This window comes from Colletes gigas, unplaced genomic scaffold (assembly GCF_013123115.1).
Source record: "Colletes gigas isolate AHSC1104 unplaced genomic scaffold, ASM1312311v1 Colletes_gigas_Sc00037, whole genome shotgun sequence".
In the NCBI taxonomy this organism is placed as follows: domain Eukaryota; kingdom Metazoa; phylum Arthropoda; class Insecta; order Hymenoptera; family Colletidae; genus Colletes; species Colletes gigas.
In genome coordinates this window covers 821,372-836,261 of record NW_025106666.1, presented here as the reverse complement: position 1 = coordinate 836,261, position 14,890 = coordinate 821,372, and the positions used below count along the sequence as shown (strand labels likewise).

At 42.0% G+C, this 14,890-nt stretch overlaps 1 protein-coding gene across 1 annotated transcript in view; it reads left to right on the top strand.

Annotated features, from left to right (window-relative positions):
* The window catches only part of LOC122402502 (lachesin-like), a 253,881-nt gene that overhangs the window by 185,947 nt on the left and 53,044 nt on the right, over window positions 1-14,890 (top strand). The window lies entirely within an intron of this gene.

The window sequence follows — 14,890 nt, the reverse complement described above, 5'->3', positions numbered from 1 at the left end:
AGGCTCGGGGGAATAACTCCTGAATAAGTAGCCAAGAAATTGCCACGAACTTCTCAAGCGTCGGTTCGTTTCTGTGTATGTCCTTTACGATAACAGGTATCTAAATTACTGTAAATCACTTTAAACGGTACGGAGCGACCAAATACAGGACAACCGCGAAAGAAATTAAAGCCTATTAAAAAGCAAGAGCAAGAAAGTAATTAAATTACACCTTACTGGGGTTCGTTCGATCTTGAATTATGAATTTTAAAAAAAAGTTCGTCTCTTCCAGACTTTCATTTTTTTAAATTCCTTTGCCCAGATGATCCATTCCTTTGCAATAGGACTCAGTTCGTTGCTCTTTAACGGTGCTATGCCAGATAAGAAATTTTTGACGGGGTTAACGCAACCAGTTACCAACTTCTAAGAGATAGCAAACAGTAGCCGAGAGAGTTTGAAGCACGTAGAGAAATCAGCGAATGCCGGAATTCCGGGTTAAGGTGAACATTCTGCGCATATTCGCGGCAAAGACGTAGCCAGGGAGCTAATGGCGGAGATATTCGAAGATCTGTAATTTATAGAAGTCCCGTAAGTCCGATTCAGCCGATCGAAGGTTAGGTAGATCGACGAGCTATGTTTTCAAGTGGGCAAACACTCGAGCCTTATCCGGATTCCATTGAGACGGCATTCTTAGCCCTCGTGCATCATTCCGTAATTAGTGGCTTTCGGGGAGAAACATTAGCAATCGAACGTTTTCCTCAGAGCCATCGAGATCCACCATACAGGGTGTAACTTGTTAAAAAACCAAAATATCGAATCTTACACTTTCTTTTCATTTTCGTTAACCGAGACGGAAATAATTTAAACGTTCTGGTTAAACGGGACAGCCTGTATAAACTCGATAAGATTGACCGTGCCCCGCGCTCCAGACGAGTATCCGTTTTTATCCGTTCGCGTAATTTTGCTAATTAATTAACTAACTGCCTCGGTGAACGAGGGAGACTCTTGAGGCTCGAGATAGTCGGTGACAGGGAGACGAGTGGATAGGGTAGAAAGGAGAAGAAACAGAGAGAAATTCACTTAACTTTTTCGTGGGCGGTTAACGGGGTCAACGGGTTAAACAACCTTTCTGGATATCTATGCTCCGGATTCCTTTTTTTCTTTTTTCTTTTTTTGCTCCCGAGCACTTTTAGTAATACCTATCTGCGTCGACAGAGCTTCAGCCGCGTTTTAAAATATCAGTAGTTGGTTTTAAGTAATGGGCTTCAATTAAAACCGGCAGGTAACGTCGAGGAAACCCGTGGAAATCTATCTAAGGTCCTTTTCAACAATAAGATTCCTGGGAACACCGTGGCTGTCAGAAATAATTACGTTTCGCCAGGCACCGGTTCCGCTCCCGTTAAAAAACGACACCGCCCTTTAGTGTAAAACGTTAATTGCCACTATCCGAAGAAAAGCGCAGAAATATCGCAGAAAGCTCGGTTACCATCGCGCGAAACGTAAAAGAAATACAATTAATTCGGAGAACAATGTCTTCCGGTGTAATATTAAGGCGTTTTATACCCGTTTCGTGTCTCCTGAACAGTATAATCGCTTTGGAAAAGAAATCGCTAGATATTTTAGTCGAAATAAATATTAAGAGTCCCCGAATGGAAATTTACTCGAAAAGCGATTCGTCGTCGGTTCGTTAGAAACGCGATTCATGTTCAAGCCGTGCCCTTTTCTACGGGATTTAATTATTTAACACGCGAGAAATACTTTTACAATCTTATTAGCATATGATAAAACAACCTAGTGAAATTTGAGCGCGAAACCGGAGTTTCCGAAAATGTACGTAACATTTTACGAAATTGCCCCTTCGTTATAACTGACTTGCAATTCACACCAGACGCTTTGATACTAACTAATATGAACGCCAGCTGTTTCAGTTAATTTCACGTATTTTATGAAATTGCCGTGTTTCCGTTTCTACATTTATAGGAGACGTATTAAATTTATGCCGCGATACGAACAATGCGAAAGTGTATAAATTCGGGCGTACGAAACGATGAACGAGAATTGTCTTGCAAAGTCGCGCCGCTAAAATTGTTCATTTGCAATTTGCACTGTGAAAAAAATATAACAATCGTTTCCTTTCGTTTCGACACCGACAATATTTACAGGAATCATTTTTTTTGCTACGTTTAATATTTTTTGTTCTGTATTGAAACAAATTAAAATTTCGGTGCAAAGTATTAATTTAAAATAGTTTACCCAGTCTTTGAAAGAACGCGTTTAAAAAACTATCCGTCGTTTCAGGCCCAGACTAGAGGAACTCTGTACAATTTCTCGACCGCGTTCCTTATTTTTAGCATCTTAAATTTGAAATATGCGCATCGAGGAGCTCGAAATGGTGGGCGAATTCTGATTAAAGCAGTTTCGCGACGGCAAGAAACATAAAAATTTCAAGTAACCCGCGGGGTCTCCGTCGCACGGAAAATAATGCCAAGTTTCGCGCGACGCAAGCAGTTTGTGGAATAACCAAAATGCATCGCGAGCGACCGGAACTTGGCAAGTGGCCGAACGCGTGGAGCCGCCAATTAGCATCACCGACGAGTTCCCTGGCAGGCCTAGGACAAAACGCACTTTCCTTTTTCGTAATTCCCGCTCCCTTTCTGTTCCCACGTCGCGTTCCCATATGCTCTGCACGCTGATAAAACCTAACCACGGTCTTGTGAACGAACACCAGCCCGAGAGGGGCCAATATGGCGCACGAAGTAGAATTCTGCGCGTGCGTTTCGTTTAAATCAATTCTACGCCCGGGACGTTTGTCGCAAAAGCAAGTTGCAAAAATAGAAAATACGAGTCATCGTTAGTGCGTAATAATTGTGTATTTAACATACTTCCATATTGGTTTCTATCAGGAAATATCTTCTTAATAATTTACACCGGTCCGGTTTGTATTTACGAACAAGAAATCTGAACGTTGTGAAACAACTGATAAATGCAATGCAATATTTACTGTTACATCCGACATCTTATTTCCGCGCCAAGCACGAGGGAAAACCTTACGACTGTTAATCGTCTTAATACACAGATGTCGATCATTTAGTATAATTTACGTATGACCGCAATTCGTACTGTCTTTTAAACGATGCTAATCCTGTTTCGTAACCTTTCCGGTCTTCGTTCGGCGAGTCTCAGCTTATCTATCGGACTAAACAATGTTTAACTGCGTATTTAGTGTGTTGAATTATTTTAAAGAATAAGGGAATTCATCTAAAATATTTTCTAAATAGTTGCTTCGAGGGTTGAAAATCTGTCGAAAATTATTCTCGATTTAAATGAGAGTGACAACTAGACTGCGGATATTTATGCATTTATAGGAAGTTTCAATTTTTTAAATATAAGAAATGCTTAAAGTAGGATACAAATTATTATATTTGGGTGTTGAGACATTCCTCTAGAGAGCTCCCATTTCATTAATTCTATCAATAAAAATAGGAATTTGCATGAAAACCCGCAATCTAGTGATAACTATCGAGACGAATTATAGTCGTTGACGTCATCAAAGGTGGCAGGCTGACAATTGGTTGCAATAAAGTTGTACCTAAGGGATGTTTAGTATACGCCATTAACATGTTCATTAGGTATTACAAACAACCGATCGAAACGTTGCTGGAGAAGCGTCGTTATCCCTGGATCCTGATGCTGGCAGTCTTCCGACATAGTAACAGCCGTTACCCGTCATCTTAATGCATAACCGGAAGACTGAACGACGCACCAGCGGCTTATAAACGGCGCGATTATTCCAACCTGACCCATCCACCCCTTTCCAATGTCCCCTAGCTCAGCAACGGTAACCTATCTCCTTCGTCCAGAAGAGTATAACGTCCGTTGCAGGCTGGCCTGCCTAGCCTTTGTAAATACATCCATTTGAATTTCATACCACGACTTGGCTACGAAAATACTTTCCAATATCTTCCCTTCCGCTGATCTTTCAGCGTCGCCGAACGCGTCACTCCTTTACGATAATTTTTCCAATGAAATCGACGCAGGGATATAGGAAACGCTGTTTCCCTCTTTTATTTTGCCTATAATTATTTATTAACCCATTTACTTTGCATCGATATGATTCCCATCTAACGCTATGTACGATTCAATTAATTATTTCTCGCCAAAGTTATCTTTTACTCGAAATTAAATTCTGAGTTTGATCGATTTTTCTTAGACAGGGCATTAAAGATAACGTGGTTTGCATTAACAATTATTTGCATTCAAATGAGAAGGACAAAAATAGTGTTAGCCATATATATATTCTGTATATAAAAATAGAGAATTATTAATTTGCCAGATTAAATTTGTGATTATCGACGAGGAGTTTTCAAAGAGCTTCAGACCATTGTCGAAGGATGTATTTGCGAATTTAAAATTTAAATCAATCTTAAGTATCTATGAGACGTTCTCTCTAGTCACCGTATAATGTGTACACAAGATTTATGTAGGATGTGCAAGAGATAAACCTATCTTAAGGAGGCTTTTTGTCTAGTTGGCCAAGCATTAATAAGTTTGTAAAGTTTTAAGTAAAAATTGATATCCATGGAACATGCACAGATTTCTTACCAAGCGACATAATTTTTTTAGGACACCATAATATATGTTGATTTACGATAGAGTTAATGGATTTGAATTTCTCCTGACATTATCGTAATATATTAGAAAAACAATTGCTTACCGAATATTTCTCGTATCGCTGTGAAGTAATTTTGAAACTTGTCGCTCCTGACTGCGGTAGTATTCGTGTCAGATTGGATTTCACCCACATTTTTCTCTCCAATCACGTGAAATTGCGTTCACGCTCAGTTTTGAATGCAATTCATTCGTTAGAAATGAAAAATTGAGATGAGTGTAAAGTACAATTCCAAAACGAAGGTCGAACGAGACTATTTTCTACTGTTTTCAGGATTATTTCAAACCATTCGCCAATAACTTTCGCAGGTTAATTAATCCGAGGAAGTATTATGCAAGTATTACACAATATGCATACAGCGGTGAAGCGTAAATTAGTGGACTAATTCTCTGATGACGAACGTGACATTTTGTTTGATGAAATTTTATCACAATTGAGAACCAAGTACAGTTCGTTATCACATCATAATTGACAATTGTATCTGTTCTGTATTTCGCGAGCCAATTCGCACGTTCCTTTCGTGCTGTACAGATTGTGTCATGCAATTGGAACGGATTATATATCGAATTTGACGAGAGATAGAAAATGATTGCATAGGAGAATATTTTTCATAAATTTCAACGCTCGAAAAATGCAAATGCTCTAATTAGAACGGAGAATTTAAGTATGTAAATTTTGGAAAACAACTGAACTCGCTCGCGCGAATACGTCGGTTAATTAACAAATACTGTGAAGGGCGTTAGTACAACATAAACGTAATAATATCGAAGATTCCGGTCAGGACGCTCGAATTTTGGCTCCCCGCAACATTTTCCAGACTTTACGTACTGCGTTCCCTATTTGCTTTATCTCTTCAATGAACGTTGCGTCGTACCATTTATGCGCCATTTTAGAAAGGATAAAGATCAGCTAATTTCTCCGCTAATGTTCGATCTAAATGCATATTTGTCCCACGAGTACCGGAAACAAAATTCCGTTGTAGTCGTAATTACGAGCGACGGAGAATTTACTCTTAACCTACGTTTCTGCGATAATTACAATTTGGCTAATCGCGTGATAAAGGAGTACGGAGAAACGATAGGGAATTTCGGATAACGCGAGCATCGTGGATAATGCGAACACCATTGCTTGAGAGGATTCTGTCTGGTTCGGAGTCCCAAATATTGCAGAATATTCGACAAGTTTCCTGGAGAGATTGCCTATATTAATTCCAAATTTCTATTAACGTTTATTATTATATTCGAAAGAATTGCAACGTGGTAAAGATGAGTTCCGAAATGTTTTTGTTTTAACTAATTCCTTTCGTGAAAATAAAAACAGAAGCCACAGATTGTAATGTTAAAGAAAGCTGATAATAATATTCTCCACAAATTTCGTACTTTCGAGGCCACTTCTGAAACACTAATCGGGACAAAAATTCTCTATCGCGGATTGTGGAACGCGAGGCATACGAAGGAAACAGTATAGCACGATAATGGAATAGAATATGATTGCTGAAAGTGGCGTGATTCGTTTGCGATACGAGCATGCGAGCGCAGATAGCGTTCGAACGATGCTATTGCGGAGCACGTGGTTTCGCCGCATTACTTTAAAAATTGGCGTATCATCGCGACCTGTACGTTCCAGCGTTATTCCACACAGGATCTTTCCTTGTTTATTTGCTTCTAAAGAATTCCTTTGGAGAAAATAAAATTAAATAAGGTGAAATAAGGCAATCGATTAGTTTCGAAGCTTTTCGAGTAAATTAAATTGTACAAATACGATGTATTGCACGAATAATTAAATACTAATCCCACGTTGAGAAGAGTGTGATACTATAACTCGGTGTTTCCCCATTTTTTTGGTTTATCACAATTCATGTTATTAGTAGAGGTAAATATTTTTATCAGGGTGGTTCTACGTGTAGAAACAAGTGAAAAAGAAAGAATAACATTTTTCATTTGAGGCCTTATTTTCGAGAAAATCGACATAATCGGAACAAGTAGAAAAAACGGATATTGGTCGAACGCCGTCCGACATATTAACGGATTTTCACTTGTTTCAGAAAAGATTTAAAATTACCTCGAAAACGAAGCCCCCTACGAAAAAATGTTATTCTTTATTTTCGACTTGTCCTCACACGTAGAATCACCCTATATAGTAGAAAATCTAATATATTTTATTATTATTTTATATTGTAGGAAATGGTTACAAGCACGAACAATGGAAAGTTATTTAAAATACAGGGAACTCGAGAATTAAAAATGCTGCAAGTCGTTCGAACAAAAGTACTTGAGGGAAATACTAAACACAGAGTTCCTTGAATCTCTCATAACTATGAAACAAGTTTTAATTGCACTGGCAAGATACACACTCGATACTCATTAGACCGAAACGGTACGAAAATTCTTCCTTTGCACCGTAGCAACTGTTCCACCACGTAGCCATTAAATGTTATTCTGGAGTATCAGATGCTCGAAATATTTACTTTTCACTCCGCCACTCGAGCGTACCATAATTACGGTATTAATCTTCCGTTTATCGCATCGCATATCAAAGCGTTCAACAAATTCTCGTTAATTTTGTTGTTTCACCTCGTTGCCTCTCAATCGCTCGGAAATGAGCAAGTTGAATTACACTCTCACGAGGCTACTTGACGTTTCGTACTCCGCGTCTTACAAGGGGATCGCCATGACATGTCATCGATTTTAAAGTACGTTATTCGATCGTTTAATTGCTCAATCCTTCCATTACATGGTAAATATTTTTTTCTGTTAGACACATTACGTTTAAAAATATTAATAGAACCCTTCCGGTGCTACAAAACAATGATAGTTATTGTTACTTCGACTGTAGAAAGTTTGTTCGAAAACTGTTTGGAAAACGAATTTTGCAAACATCTAAAAATGCTACAAGGCATCTCTGTCCTTTTCTGTGTAATGTAAACTCTTATTTGACGTTTCAAAATATTAGTTACTATTTTGAAAAGGGGCTCCATGGAAAAGAAGATTAAAAACTCGGTGTAGGAACAAAAAAATGACCGCTTGTTTAATCGAAATAATTAGAAATGAGAATTTAATTGAAACGTACTCATCGTCCAACACAGGTTCTGTATCTTTCTTTTTCCAAATCATGCTGAATCTTTTCATCTCCATATTAACGTCTATTTTAGTTAGATCGAGGGTTCTATGGTCTGACGAAGTGGGTTCTTCACTAGTACGATAAATAAATAAATACTCAAGCACCCGGGTTCCCACAGAATAGTGCTTTATTTATTAGAGTATCGCAGTGGAGGACTCTGATCTCACAAAATGGGTTCTCCACCAGTACGATGAATAAACAAATATTTTAGCACCCGGGTTCCCACAGAATAGTGCTCTATTAACTAGGATATCACAGTTGAAATTCTGTGGTCTCACGAAATGGGTTTTCTACCTCAACAATTAATAAATAAATATTCCAAGCACCCGGGTTCCCATAGAATAGTGCTCTATTCGCTAGGGAATCACAGTTGGGATTCTATGGTCTCACGAAATGGGTTCCACCCGTACAATGAGTAAATAAATAAATATTTAAGCACCTGGGTTCCCACAGAATAGTGCTCTGTGGTCTGGTTAGAGCTATTTACCCGGCGGGAGCGTGTGTTTGCAGGTCCTTTATCGAAATAACCGAGTATTCCCTCTTGTGAGTCGTCTAGCGACCTAGCGGTAGCGCGAGGAACTAAATTTCGGGCGACCCGTGTCACGCGAGCGGATGTACTTACTTGTAGGTGGCTGTGTCACCTGGCGGTAATTGCACGGTATTAAGAGTGACGCGTTTCGCGGTGCCTAGCAACCTGGCACGTAATTAGGCACCGCAGAATGCCACATCACATGTTCATGGAGACGATAAGAAGTTCGGAGTTCTATAGGGTTTTCCAATGAGAGCGATAGAACTTTCAATTGTCACCGATGCCATGTTTGTCGCTACCTAGCTCGAGTCACGCGACATTTGTGTTCAGTAGAAGCTTAGAAGCTAGTGTGGACAGGCACATGGTTCCTCGACACCTTGATATTATTAAAATTCTTCGTTTAGTAGATAAATTCGAAACCACTGGTTCGGTTGGGTGAAGGGAATATCGCTAATTTGTGGGAAAGTGTTGCTGAGAATCCAAATTTGTCGATTCAGAATTCTATGTTGAGAATATTTCTATATGTATACTAAAAATATTTCGAATTTTTTTCCTAACATTGTATATGTCTTTTCGAGCAGTGAAACTAGGTTTCCACATTTTTGATATAACGATAAGCGGTGGAAATATTTGGGCGTCCTGGTTTTCGCGAGTCGGGCTGTACACAGAGATTATTTTATAATTAACGGGTGCTGTTGGTGATTTACGATTACGTTATTAGTTTGCGTATTGCAACTGTGCATTCGGATCACGAATCAGTACATCAGTCCTGTTTGATCTTCGTCCTTTTGTGCATAACCGGAACGGGAAGACGTAAAGGGAGCTTTTGACTCGGGGTTTGTTGAAGAGGAAAAGAGAGAGTGGCGAGGAGGATTACCGAGACCACTCTTGTATGACATTTCGTACTAACATTTCGGGACGTTCCTTTGGGATAGCAACTAATGCTCCGCCAGCCGTAGATTACTTTGAAGACCTTAATGAACTTAATATCTCTGTCATTACGATAACTTACTATCTAATATACATATTACTATATTAATTGCGTAACATACATTTGATGACCTACTATCTACTCGTTTACGTCTCGAAAATGTAATTTACGCTGGCTCCATTAGTCGTCCTATTTATAAAATTCAAAATATATTTTCTACGTTTCTCTGTACTACGATTTTTATATATTGTGGCGGCCAAGGCACCACATACGCCTTAGCCGTTCGAAGCCGCTACAATGTATGGTTGCACACGAGACGATGGTTGCACACGAGACGACCAGAGCCGCGTGAGCCGAAAAGCCGTTGTCGTCGTCTCTGACCGTCTTTTGTTTTTGAAGGCCTCTTGGTACGGTGGCGATGATCGTACCAGAGAGTCGAGCGTAACCCGCACCACGAGTCACGTCGTTGTACGACAGCAACAATAAAATTGTGCGGAACGGAACAGGGCGGAGTCATTACCTTCCCGATCCCACATTGGTGACCCCGACGTGATCTCGCCGCGCAAGTAAAGTTTTTTTTAAGAAAATTTGGACATTTTTGTATACGGACAATATTAGTTAGTGTAGAGAAATAAGTGTATAGTGTTAAGAACATAAGGAAAGGACACGGTCTGACAAATAGTAGGCGCGGTGTGTGTGTGCGGTGAAATTAATCTTTTGTGACCAAGACTGGTAAAATGACTGACCCTAACGTTAACGCAGGGACATCCGCGGGTGTGCCGTTGGCAGTTGATCGCGTCGCTGTACGGATACCCGAGTTTTGTCCGGGAGACCCGGAGATGTGGTTTTCAATGGTAGAGAGAAGTTTTGAGGTATCCAATGTAACGTCGGAGACCACGAAATTCGGGTACATTCTCGGCGCGTTAAGTGCGCGACACGCCGCGGAAGTAAGAGACATTATCATGAATCCCCCGGCCGCGGATCCGTACACGACGCTAAAAAATGAGTTCATTCGCCGGCTTAGTGCGTCGCAGGAACAGAAAACGCGGCGGTTATTGGAACACGAGGAAATCGGGGACAGAAAACCGTCTCAATTTCTTCGTCACCTGCGCGGATTGGCCGGTACGGCTTTTTCGGACGGTGTATTGCGGACGCTTTGGATGGGCCGACTACCTGCTAATATGCAGGTGATTTTAGCCACGCAGCGGGACACCCCGCTGGATAAGGTGGCAGAGTTGGCAGACGCTGTTGCGGATACGATGACACCGCGGGTACACGTCACGGAGGCCGCGATTACGGGCGTGTCTGCATCCTGCCAAATACCCCCGCCGGGCCCGAGCATCGAGGCCATGTTAAACATTAAGATGTCACAATTGGCTCTTTCCTTGAGGCAGGAAATTTCTGCCATCCGTGAATCCTTGGTGGACCAGGGGCAATCTTCCCGTCGCAGGTGGACCCACCGAAATCATCCAAACTCGCGCTACCGCAGACGATCTCTATCGCGATCGCGAGAGCGGCCCGCGGGAGGACAAATGGACCATCAAGGGAAATGCTGGTACCATTGGCGGTTCGGTCCGGCCGCGCAGAGGTGCGTTGCACCGTGCAATTGGAACGCCACGGATCAGGGAAACGACCTGGGGAGTCGTTGATGGCGGCCAGCGACACAAATCCAGCATCACGCCGCCTCTTCATCTTAGACAACAGCTCGAAGACGGAATTTTTAGTGGATACCGGGGCCGATTTGTGCGTTTTTCCGCGCCGCCTGCTATGCGGATTGCGAGAAAGATCGGAGTACCAGCTGGCGGCGGCGAATGGGAGTGTAATTAACACCTACGGGACAGTGTCGTTAAACCTGCACCTCGGCCTACGACGGGATTTCGTGTGGCGATTCGTGGTTGCGGATGTTACAAAACCCATAATCGGGGTAGACTTTCTCGATCACTTCGATCTTATGGTGGACATCCGCAATCGTCGCCTCGTCGATCGGACCACGTCGTTAACGGTCCGCGGAACACGAGCCGAGGATGAAACGCCGTCGGTGAAGACAGTAGCAGGGACTACCGTTTACCACCAGCTCCTGATGCAGATGCCGGAACTTACACGGCCTAGCGGCACCCCGATGAGGACTACGCACCAAACGGTGCATTACATCGAGACAACCCCTGGACCACCCGTTTCCAGCAAGCCGCGGCGGCTTGCACCGGACCGGCTCAGGGCTGCCCAGAAGGAGTTCGACGCGATGGTGAAGATGGGCATCGCTTGTCCTTCGAAGAGCGCGTGGTCAGCACCCCTTCATATGGTTCCGAAGAAGGGCGAAGAAGCTTGGAGGCCTTGCGGTGACTATAGAGCGTTAAACGCACGGACAATTCCCGACCGATACCCCGTGCGTCACATTGAGGATTTTGCGCAACAACTGAGTGGCAAAAAGGTATTTTCCACAATAGATCTCGTCCGAGCTTATAATCAGATTCCGGTTGCGTCGGAAGACGTCGGAAAAACGGCCATTACAACGCCGTTCGGGCTTTTTGAATTCCCGTACATGTCGTTCGGGTTACGAAATGCCGCGCAAACATTTCAGCGCTTTATCGACGAAATTTTACGCGGTTTCGATTTTTGTTACGCGTATATAGACGACATTTTGGTCGCCTCAGAATCCCAAGCCGATCACCTGCGCCATTTAGAATTATTATTTAAACGATTAAAAGATTATGGCATTGTTGTTAATCCGAATAAATGCACGTTCGGACAGGAAGAAGTTAAATTTCTAGGCTATCGGGTAAATGAAAGCGGCACTCAACCTTTGCCCGGCAAGGTACAAGCCATAAAGTCATTTCCCCTTCCGAAAAACGCGAAGGATTTGAGGCAGTACTTGGGAATGCTTAATTTTTACCGCCGTTTTATCCCAGATGCCGCTCGCTTTCAAGCACCCTTGAACGACCTTCTAGCCGGCAATTTAAAGGGCAAGACCCCGATAGCCTGGACTTCGGAAGCGCGTCAGGCTTTCGAAAATACCAAAAATAGTTTAGCAAACGCAACCCTGCTTTCTCATCCTGCGGTCAACGCTCCATTGTCGGTTACCTGCGATGCTTCTGATTACACCGTAGGAGCTGTTTTACATCAGTGCGTCGGCAACGAACGACAACCATTAGCATTCTTTTCTAAAAAGTTAGGATCTGCCGAAAAGAAGTATTCAGCTTACGACCGGGAACTACTTTCTATCTATTTAGCAATAAAACATTTCAAACATATGCTCGAAGGCAGACATTTCACGATTTTTACAGACCATAAACCCATAACTTTCGCTTTCAAACAGAAATTAGATAAATGCTCTCCTCGACAATTCCGATACCTAGATTACATTGCGCAATTCTCTACAGATATTCAACATATTTCCGGTAAAGACAACGTCGTTGCCGATGCACTGTCCAGAGTGGAAACGGTTAACCACTCGATTAATTTCGAAGAATTGGCAAAATCGCAAGCCCAGGATGAGGAGTTGCAGCGGTTGTTGAATAGCGAATCTAGCCTGCGATTACGCAAAGTCTCCTTGCCTGGCACGTCTTCCGAAATTTTTTGCGATATTTCGACTAAGAATGTAAGACCTTATGTCACCCCTCCTTTCCGACGCGCAGTTTTTAATATGTTACATGTATTATCACATCCAGGTATTAACGCGACGATCAAGCTCATAACGCAACGTTATGTTTGGCCGTCGATTAAAAGAGATGTTCGCACGTGGACACGTTGCTGTATACCGTGCCAAAGATCAAAAATTTCCCGTCATGTGACTGCACCATTGGCTACATTTGTTAAACCTTCTGCGCGATTCGAACACATTCATTTAGACATAGTAATTTTACCGGTGTCCGAAGGTTTCAGGTATTGTCTGACCTGTGTAGACAGATATACGCGGTGGCCGGAAGCCTTCCCCATGGTCGATCAGGAGGCCCAAACCGTAGCTCGAACCTTTTATGACGGTTGGGTAGCGCGGTTTGGTGCTCCCGTACGGATTACCACCGATCAGGGTAGGCAATTCGAATCCAAATTATTTTTTGCGCTGAACAATTTAATTGGATCCACACGCCTTCGCACAACGGCGTATCACCCAGCGGCCAATGGGATGGTAGAGCGTTTTCACCGACAGCTCAAGTCGGCTATAAGGTGCCACGGATCCGACAAGTGGACAGAAATACTTCCGACGGTTCTACTCGGTATTCGTTCCGCCTGGAAAGAAGACCTCGGCGCTACCTCAGCGGAATTAGTTTATGGCGAGCCATTAAGATTACCGGGAGAGTTCTTGTCTTCGCATTCAGCGGAAGGCACAGAAAATGCTTCCGATTTTACTAATAGACTACGCAACCATTTTTCTAAATTGAGTCCCCCTAATGCATCACGCCATTCCGTTAATCGTACATTCGTTTTCAAAGATCTTAGCAGTTCAACACATGTTTTCATCCGAACAGATTCAGCCAAAACTATTTTACAACCCGCTTATGAAGGTCCATACGCCGTAGTGCGCCGAGGCGAAAAAACATTTACAATAAACATTAGAGGTAAGGAAATAAATATATCAATTGAAAGGCTAAAGCCTGCTTATATGCTAGCAGAAAACAGACCGGATCCCGTGAGCATAGAAAATCAGCCGGTCACACAAACAAACGTACCTGACAATGCGCCGGTTATACAGCAACGTGTCACGCGTTCAGGTAGACGCGTACGTTTTCCCGAGCGATTTCAAATTACGCGGTAGTACTTAAGGCTTGCGCATTATTATAATAAGTATCATATACCATTTATTTTTTTCCATCACTTTTATGTACTTTCATGTATTTTTAGGTATTACGTATTATATATTAAACTCCATGTAAATTCCTTTTTTTTTCAACTCTGTTCAAATACTGTAATGTAAATCTTAGTTAGGATAACGTATTTTATATAATAGAGTAAATGGTAGTGGTAATGTAGTCGGTCAATTTTTCGTAATTGTGCCAATTACTGGCAGGGGGGTAGTGTGGCGGCCAAGGCACCACATACGCCTTAGCCGTTCGAAGCCGCTACAATGTATGGTTGCACACGAGACGATGGTTGCACACGAGACGACCAGAGCCGCGTGAGCCGAAAAGCCGTTGTCGTCGTCTCTGACCGTCTTTTGTTTTTGAAGGCCTCTTGGTACGGTGGCGATGATCGTACCAGAGAGTCGAGCGTAACCCGCACCACGAGTCACGTCGTTGTACGACAGCAACAATAAAATTGTGCGGAACGGAACAGGGCGGAGTCATTACCTTCCCGATCCCACAATATATTCTTTTTTTTGGTCCTTTTTATGGATTATAATTTCCCTGGTGTTATTACTAACACTGGATCTGTGTCTAATCTGCATTATTAATGACAGTTTTCTATTTTAAAGACAATTGGTTAATGTTAATACGAAGTTTCTCTTATCATATTTGTAAATTTCAGTACACTGGAAAAAATAGTTTGCATGGTTTGTAATACACGAAAACATACAATTTACGAAAAACAGAAAAATTTCAAAATCATGTAAGCTGAACGTTTAAGTCAAAATTGCCTAAATACAATAAAATTACTATTTCATTTTTACCTAATAAATTCAGACTAATCCACGTAGTTTGAACTGTTGTGCGAGTCGACAAAATGGTTC